Raw genomic sequence first — 9170 nt, forward strand, 5'->3', positions numbered from 1 at the left:
TTAACGCCCAAAGAGGTAGCATTTTGGGCGTTAAACGCCAGAATGTATACCATTCTGGGCGTTTAACGCCAGGATGGTGCTAGGGGGAAGATTTTGTTTTCAAATCAATTTTTTTTTTCAAGTTTTCAAATTTTTCAAAATCAAATCTTTTTCAAATCAAATCTTTTCAATCAAATGTTTTCAAAATCAATTTCTTTCCTTTTTAAAAGATACTTACTAACAATTAATGATTTGATTGAACATCACAAGATTGTTACCTTTTCTGTTGAGAAAGGTTTGAATGTTTCAAATCATATCTTTTCTTGTTAGGCAAGTCATTCGTTTTTAAAATCATATCTTTTCAAATGGTTTTCAAATCATATCTTTTAAAAATGTTTTCAAATCATATCTTCTCAATCACATCTTTTTTAAACTCATAACTTTTCAATTAAATCTTTTTAACCACATCTTTTTCAAAACAGTTTTCAATCAAATCTTTTTAATTTCTAATTTCAAAATCTTTTTCAAAAATCACTTGGTTTCTTTTCCACTTTGATTTTCGAAAATCAATTGATGTTTTTCAAAAATGTTTTCAAAGTATTTTAATTAATTTTCGAAAATCTTCTTCCCTCCTTCTCACATCCTTCTATTTATGGAGTGCCACTCCTTCTCAATGCACAATTCGAACCTTATCTAACTAAAGTTCGAATTTATCTTCTCCTTCTTCTTTCTATTTCTCTTTTCCTCTGACACTTAAAGGAATCTCTATACTGTGACATAGAGGATTCCACATTTTCTTGTTCCCTTCTCTTTCATATGAGCAGGAGCAAGGACAAAGGCATTCTTGTTGAAGCTGACCCTGAACCTGAAAGAACCTTGAAGCGAAAGCTAAGAGAGGCCAAAGCACAACTCTCTTTAGAGGACCTGACCGAATTCTTCAAGGAAGAAAACATGGCAGCAGAAAACAACAACAATGCAAACAATGCAAGGAAGGTGCTGGGTGACTTTACTGCACCTACTCCTGATTTTTATGGGAGAAGCATCTCTATCCCTGCCATTGGAGCAAACAACTTTGAGCTTAAGCCTCAATTAGTTTCTCTAATGCAACAGAATTGCAAGTTCCATGGACTTCCAATGGAAGATCCTCATCAGTTTTTAGCTGAATTCTTGCAAATCTGTGACACAGTCAAGACTAATGGGGTTGACCCTGAAGTCTATAGACTGATGCTATTCCCTTTTGCTGTAAGAGACAGAGCTAGAATATGGTTGGACTCTCAACCTAAAGAAAGCCTGGACTCATGGGAAAAGCTAGTCAATGCCTTCTTGGCAGAATTCTTTCCACCACAAAGATGGAGTAAGCTTAGAGTGGAAGTCCAAACCTTTAGACAAAAGGATGGAGAATCCCTCTATGAAGCTTGGGAAAGATACAAACAATTAATCAGAAAATGTCCTTCTGACATGCTTTCTGAATGGAGCATCATAGGTATTTTCTATGATGGTCTCTCTGAACTATCTAAGATGTCCTTGGATAGCTCTGCAGGAGGATCTCTTCATCTGAAGAAGACGCCTACTGAAGCTCAAGAACTGATTGAAATGGTTGCAAATAACCAATTCATGTACACTTCTGAAAGAAATCCTGTGAACAATGGGACTAGTCAGAAGAAAGGAGTTCTTGAGATTGACACTCTGAATGCCATATTGGCTCAGAATAAAATATTGACACAACAAGTCAATCTGATTTCTCAAAGTCTGTCTGGAATGCAAAATGCACCAAACAGTACTAAGGATGCTTCATCTGAGGAAGAAGCTTATGATCCTGAGAACCCTTCCATGGAAGAGGTGAATTACCTAGGAGAACCCTATGAAAATACCTACAATTCTTCATGGAGAAATCACCCAAATCTTTCATGGAAGAATCACGAGAGACCTCAACAAGGTTTCAATAACAATGGTGGAAGAAACAGGTTTAACAATGGCAAGCCTTTTCCATCATCTTCTCAGCAACAGACAGAGAGCTCTAAGCAGAATAATTCTGACTTAGCAACCATGGTCTCTGATCTGATCAAAACCACTCAAAGTTTCATGACTGAAACTAGATCTTCCATTAGGAATTTGGAAGGACAAGTGGGTCAGCTGAGCAAGAAAATTACTGAACTTCCTCCAAGCACTCTCCCAAGTAACACTGAAGAAAATCCAAAAGGAGAGTGCAAAGCCATAAACATGGCCGAATTCTGGGAGGAAGAAGAGGCAGTGAACGCCACTGAGGAAGGCCTCACTGGACGTCCACTGGCCTCTAATGAGTTCCCCAATGAGGAACCTTGGGAATCTGAGGCTCAGACTGAGACCATAGAGATTCCCTTGGACTTGCTACTGCCTTTCATGAGCTCTGATGAGTATTCTTCCTCTGAAGAGGATGAGTATGTCACTGAAGAGCAAGTTGCTAAATACCTTGGAGCAATCATGAAGCTAAATGACAAGTTATTTGGAAATGAGACTTGGGAAGATGAACCTCCCTTGCTCACCAAAGAACTGGATGACCTGTCTAGGCAGAAACTGCCTCAAAAGAGGCAGGATCCTGGGAAGTTTTCTATACCTTGTACCATAGGCACCATGACCTTCAAGAAGGCCTTGTGTGACTTAGGGTCAAATGTAAACCTCATGCCCCTCTCTGTAATGGAGAAATTAGGGATCTTTGAGGTGCAAGCTGCAAAAATCTCACTAGAAATGGCAGACAACTCAAGAAAACAAGCCCATGGACTTGTAGAGGATGTTCTGGTTAAGGTTGAAAACCATTACATTCCTACTGATTTCATAGTCCTAGAGACTGGGAAGTGCATGGATGAATCCATCATCCTTGGCAGAGCATTCCTAGCCACAGCAAAGGCTGTGATTGATGTTGATAGAGGAGAGTTGATCATTCAAGTGAATGAAGAATCCATGGTGTTTAAGGCCCAAGGATATCCCTCTATCATCATGGAGAAGAAGCATGAAGAGCTTCTCTCAAAACAGAGCCAAGCAGAGCCCCCACAGTCAAACTCTAAGTTTGGTGTTGGGAGGCCACAACCAAAATCTAAGTTTGGTGTTGAAACCCCACATTCAAACTCTAAGTTTGGTGTTGGGAGGTTTCAACAAGGTTCTGAGTGTTTCTGAGGCTCCATGGGAGTCCTCTGTCAAGCTAATGACACTAAAGAAGCGCTTGTTGGGAGGCAACCCAATGTTATATTTTATATATTTTCTTTTGTTATTTTATGTTTTTTGTAGGTTGATGATCATAAGAAGTCACAAAAACAATGAAAAAAGCAAAAACAAAATGAAAAACAGGAAGAAAAACAGCACACCCTGGAGGAAGATGCTGCTGGCGTTCAAACGCCAGTCAGCCTAGCAGTTGGGCGTTTAACGCCCAGTCTGGCACCTTTCTGGGCGTTTAACGCCAGAAAAGGGCACCAGACTGGCGTTAAACGCCAGTAAAGGGCAACAACCTGGCGTTAAACGCCAGGAATGGGCACCAGCCCGGCGTTTAACGCCAGAAATGGGTCAAAACGTGGATTTTGATGCCATTTGGTGCAAGGATGACTTTTCCTTGACACTACAGGATCTGTGGACCCCACAGGACCCTACCATCACTCTCTCTCTTCTTCCCCCATTCACCAATCACCTCAACACCTCTTCCCCAAAAACCCCTCACCTATCAAATCCCATCTTTCTCTTCACCACTCACATCCATCCTTCATAAAACCCCACCAACCTCACCCTTCAAATTCAAACCACTTTCCCTCCCAAACCCACCCTCAAATGGCCGAACCTTTACCCCCCTCTCTCCTATAAATACCCTTCTTCAACCCTTCATTTTCACACAACCTAAAGACCACTTCTTCCCCCTTTGGCCGAACACACTACCCTCCCCCTCTTCCTCATTTCTTCTTCTTCTACTCCTTTCTTTCTTCTTTTGCTCGAGGACGAGCAAACATTTTAAGTTTGGTGTGGTAAAAGCGTTGCTTTTTCGTTTTTCCATAACCATTATGGCATCCAAGGCCGGAGAAACCTCTAAAAAGAGGAAAGGGAAGGCAAAATCTTCCACCTCCGAGTCATGGGAGATGGATAGATTCCTCTCAAGGGTGCATCAAGACCACTTCTATGAAGTTGTGGCCTTGAAGAAGGTGATCCCCGAAGTCCCCTTTTCACTCAAAAAGGGTGAATATCCGGAGATCCGCCATGAGATCCGAAGAAGAGGTTGGGAAGTACTCACCAACCCCATTCAACAAGTCGGAATCTTGATGGTTCAAGAGTTCTATGCCAATGCATGGATCACCAAGAACCATGACCAAAGTGTGAACCCGAATCCAAAGAATTATCTCACTATGGTTCGGGGGAAATACTTGGATTTTAGTCCAGAAAGTGTGAGGGTGGCGTTCAACTTGCCTATGATGCAAGGAGATGAGCATCCTTACACTAGAAGGGTCAACTTTGATCAAAGGTTGGACCAAGTCCTCACAGTCATATGTGAAGAGGGCGCACAATGGAAGCAAGATTCAAGAGGAAAGCCGGTCCAATTGAGAAGGCATGACCTCAAGCCCGTGGCTAGAGGATGGTTAGAGTTCATACAACGCTCAATCATTCCCACTAGCAACCGGTCCGAAGTTACCATAGACCGGGCCATCATGATCCATAGCATCATGATTGGAGAAGAAATAGAAGTTCATGAGGTTATAGCCCAAGAACTCTATAAGGTGGCGGACAAGACCTCCACTTTGGCAAGATTAGCCTTTCCTCACCTCATTTGTCACCTCTGTTATTCAGTTGGAGTTGACATAGAGGGTGACATCTCCATTGATGAGGACAAGCCCATCACCAAGAAAAGGATGGAGTATACAAGGGACCCTACTCATCATGAGATCCCTGAGATTCCTCAAGGAATGAGTTTTCCTCCACAAAACTATTGGGAGCAACTGAATACCTCCCTAGGAGAGTTGAGTTCCAACATGGGACAACTAAGGGTGGAGCACCAAGAACACTCCATCATCCTTCATGAGATTAGAGAAGATCAAAGAATCATGAGGGAGGAGCAACAAAGGCAAGGAAGAGACATTGAGGAGCTCAAGCACTCCATAGGACCTTCAAAAGCAAGGAAGAGCCGCCATCACTGAGGTGGACCCATTCCTTGATTTCCTTGTTATTTATTCTTCTGTTTTTCGAATTTTATGCTTTATGTTATCCATGTTTGTGTCTTATGATCATTAGTGTCTTAGTGTCTATGCCTTAAAGTTATGAATGTCCTATGAATCCATCACCTTTCTTGAATAAAAATGTGCTTAATTGAAAAAGGAAGAATTGCATGAATTTTGAATTTTATAATAGTTTAATTATTTTGATGTGGTGGCAATATTTTTGTTCTCTGAATGTATGTGTAAACAGTGCATATGTATCTTGAATTTGTGGTTCATGAATGTTGGCTCTTGAAAGAATGATGAAAAAGGAGACATGTTACTGAGGATCTGAAAAATCAATAAAATGATTCTTGAAGCAAGAAAAAGCTATTCAAAAAAAAAAAAAAAAAGAGAAAAAAACCGAAAAAAAAAAAAAAAAATCGAAAAAAAAAAAGAAAAGAAAGAAAAAGAAAAGAAATAAAGTTGTGATCCAAGGCAAATAAGAGTGTGCTTAAGAACCCTGGACACCTCTAATTGGGGACTTTAGCAAAGCTGAGTCACAATCTGAAAAGGTTCACCCAATTATGTGTCTGTGGCATGTATGTATCCGGTGGTAATACTGGAAGACAGAGTGCTTTGGGCCACAGCCAAGACTCAATAAATAGCTATGTTCAAGAATCATCATACTTTACTAGGAGAATCATTAACACTATCTGGACTCTGAGTTCCTAAAGAAGCCAACCATTCTGAATTTCAAGGGATAGATTGAGATGCCAAAACTGTTCAGAGACAGAAGGTTAAAAGCCCCGCTCATCTAATTAATACTGATCTTCACAGATGTTTTTGGAATTCATTGCATATTCTCTTCTTTTGATCTTATTTGATTTTCAGTTGCTTGAGGACAAGCAACAATTTAAGTTTGGTGTTGTGATGAGCGGATAATTTGTATACTTTTTGGCATTGTTTTTAGTATGTTTTTGATATCTTTTAGTTAGATTTTAGTACATTTTTATTAGTTTTTAGTTAAAATTCACTTTTCTGGACTTTACTATGAGTTTGTGTGTTTTTCTGTGATTTCAGGTATTTTCTGGCTGAAATTGAGGGACCTGAGCAAAATCTGATTCAGAGACCAAAAAGGACTGCAGATGCTGTTGGATTCTGACCTCCCTGCACTCGAAGTGGATTTTCTGGAGCTACAGAAGCCCAATTGGCGCGCTCTCAACGGCGTTGGAAAGTAGACATCCAGGGCTTTCCAGCAATATATAATAGTCCATACTTTGTCCAAGATTTGATGGCCCAAACCCGCGAAGCAATCCGGCCTCAGGAATTCCAGCGTTAAACGCCGGAACAGGAATAAAAGTTGGAGTTAAACGCCCAAACTGGCATGGGAGCTGGCGTTTAACTCCAGAAAAGGTCTCTACACGAATTTCCTTGATTGCTCAGCCCAAGCACACACCAAGTGGGCCCGGAAGTGGATTTTTATGTCATTTACTCATTTCTGTACACCTTAGGTTACTAGTTTACTATTAATAGGACCTTTTACTATTGTATTAGTAGACTTTGGTAGCTATCTTCACTTTTATGCTATCTTAGATCTTTGGGAGGCTGGCCATTCGGCCATGCCTAGACCCTGTTCTTATGTATTTTCAACGGTGGAGTTTCTACACACCATAGATTAAGGGTGTGGAGCTCTGCTGTACCTCGAGTATTAATGCAATTACTATTGTTCTTCCATTCAATTCCGCTTGTTCTTTTACCAAGATATCACTTGTTCTTCACCTATGAACAAGGTGACTGACAACCATTCTTGTTCTACAAGCATCTGAGGCTTAGTGAATATCTCTTGGATTTCCGATTGCACGATGCATGGTTGATCGCCTGACAACCGAGTGCTCGCCTGACAAACGAGCCAGCCATTCCGTGAGATCAGAGTCTTCGTGGTATAGGCAAGAACTGATGGCAGCATTCAAGAGAATCCGGAAGGTCTAACCTTGTCTGTGGTGTTCTGAGTAGGATTCAATGATTGAATGACTGTGACGTGCTTCAAACCCTGAGGGCGGGGCGTTAGTGATAACGCAAAAGAATCACTGGATTCTATTCCGGCCTGATTGAGAACCGACAGATGAATTCCGCTATGCCGTGACAGGACATATGCAATCGCTTTCACTGAGAGGATGGGAGGTAGCTGCTGACAACAGTGAGACCCTACACGAGTTTGCCATGGAAAGGAGTAAGAAGGATTGGATGAAGGCAGTAGGAAAGCAGAGAGACGGAAGGGAAGGCATCTTCATACACTTGTCTGAAGCTCTTACACCAATGATATACATAAGTATCACTATCTTTATCTTGCATGTTATTTTCGTTCATCATCATCATATACATTTGAGTTTGCCTAACTAAGATTTACAAGATGACCATAGCTTGCTTCAATACTAACAATCTCCGTGGGATCGACCCTTACTCACGTAAGGTTTATTACTTGGACGACCCAGTGCACTTGCTGGTTAGTTGTGCGAAGTTGTGTAATGCCATGGTATTGAGCCACCAAGTTCTTGGAGCCATTACCGGGGATTATTTGAGTTGTGAAAAAGTATTGTTCACAATTTCGCGCACCACATGGCCAACCAATCTTTCTAACATCTGATCAATGAAGGGGAGAGGGAAGTGGTCCTTCCTTGTGGCCTCATTCAATTTCCTATAATCAATACACATTTTCAACCTGGTCACTATCCTTGTAGAGATAAATTCATTCCTCTCATTGAAGATGACAGTCATGCCTGCCTTCTTTGGCACCACTTGAACTGGACTCACCCAAAAGCTGTCAGAAATTGGGTATATGATTCCAGCATTCCACAACTTCATCACCTCCTTTTGAACCACTTCCTTCATGGTTGGGTTAAGCCTTCTTTGAGGTTGCACCATTGGTCTTGAGTCCTATTCTAGCAAGATCTTATGCATGCAAATAGCAGGGCTTATACCCTTGATGTCATCAATTGTCCATCCTAAGGACATTTTGTGAATTTTCAATACTTCAATCAGCTTTGCTTCATCTTGCATGTTTAAGGAGGAATTGATGATTACAAGAAGGGTCTCCTCTCTACCAAGAAATGCATATTTAAGATGAGGTGGCAGCAGTTTTAGCTCTAACTTGGGTGCTTCCTCTTTCTTTTCTTCAAGTAAGATTTCGGTCACTTGCTCCTCTTTGTCATCTTCATCTTGATCCTCTTCTATTTTTTCTTCTTGTTCCTCATGACTGCTTGTTTCAAGCACTTCTTCCACCAAGTCTTCTATCATTTCCACACTCATATGATTTTCTTTCTCAAGGGGATATTGCATTGTTTTAAAGACATTGATGATCATTTGCTCATTGTACACCCTAAGAACCATTTCACCTTTCTCTACATCAATGATGGCTCTTTTTGTGGCTAAGAAAGGTCGCCCCAAGATAATTGAGTTGTGTCCCTCTTCTTCTATGTCTAAGATGACAAAATCAGCAAGGAAGATTAATTCTCCAATCTTCACCAATAAGTACTCTACAACTCCATTAGGTATCTTGAGTGATCTATCAGCCATTTGTAGTGACATTCTGGTAGGTTTAACTTTCTCTATTGCAAGCTTTTACATCATAGAGAGAGGCATAAAGTTGATGCTGGCACTCAAATCACAGAGAGCTCTTTCCAATGTTATGTTGCTTATGGTGCATGATATGAGAAAGCTCCCTAGGTCTTTGAGTTTTGGTGGAATGCCTCTTTGAATCATGGCACTGCACTCTTTAGTCAAGATCACGGTCTCCTTTTCATTCCAGCATCTCTTCTTGTTGATAAGCTCCTTGAGAAATTTCACATATAGTGGCATTTGCTCCAATGCCTCAGTAAGTGGGAGGTTGATCTCTAGCTTCTTGAAAACTTCTAAGAATTTGAGGAATTGTTAGTCCTTGACCTCCTTGTGCAACCTTTGAGGATATGGCAGAAGAGGAATGGTGCGCGAAATTGTGAACAATACTTTTCACAACTCTCATAATCCCCGGTAATGAACCCCAAAAACTTG

General features: G+C 40.9%; 1 non-coding gene across 1 annotated transcript; it reads right to left on the reverse strand.

Annotated features, from left to right (window-relative positions):
* Positions 1 to 1335: 1335 nt before the first annotated feature.
* Positions 1336 to 1443, reverse strand: LOC130955511 (small nucleolar RNA R71). The gene has a single exon (XR_009076769.1). It is a non-coding gene; the product is annotated as a small nucleolar RNA R71 (small nucleolar RNA).
* Between the last annotated feature and the right edge of the window lie 7727 nt (positions 1444 to 9170).

Source organism: Arachis stenosperma, chromosome 1 (assembly GCF_014773155.1).
Source record: "Arachis stenosperma cultivar V10309 chromosome 1, arast.V10309.gnm1.PFL2, whole genome shotgun sequence".
In the NCBI taxonomy this organism is placed as follows: Eukaryota; Viridiplantae; Streptophyta; class Magnoliopsida; order Fabales; family Fabaceae; genus Arachis; species Arachis stenosperma.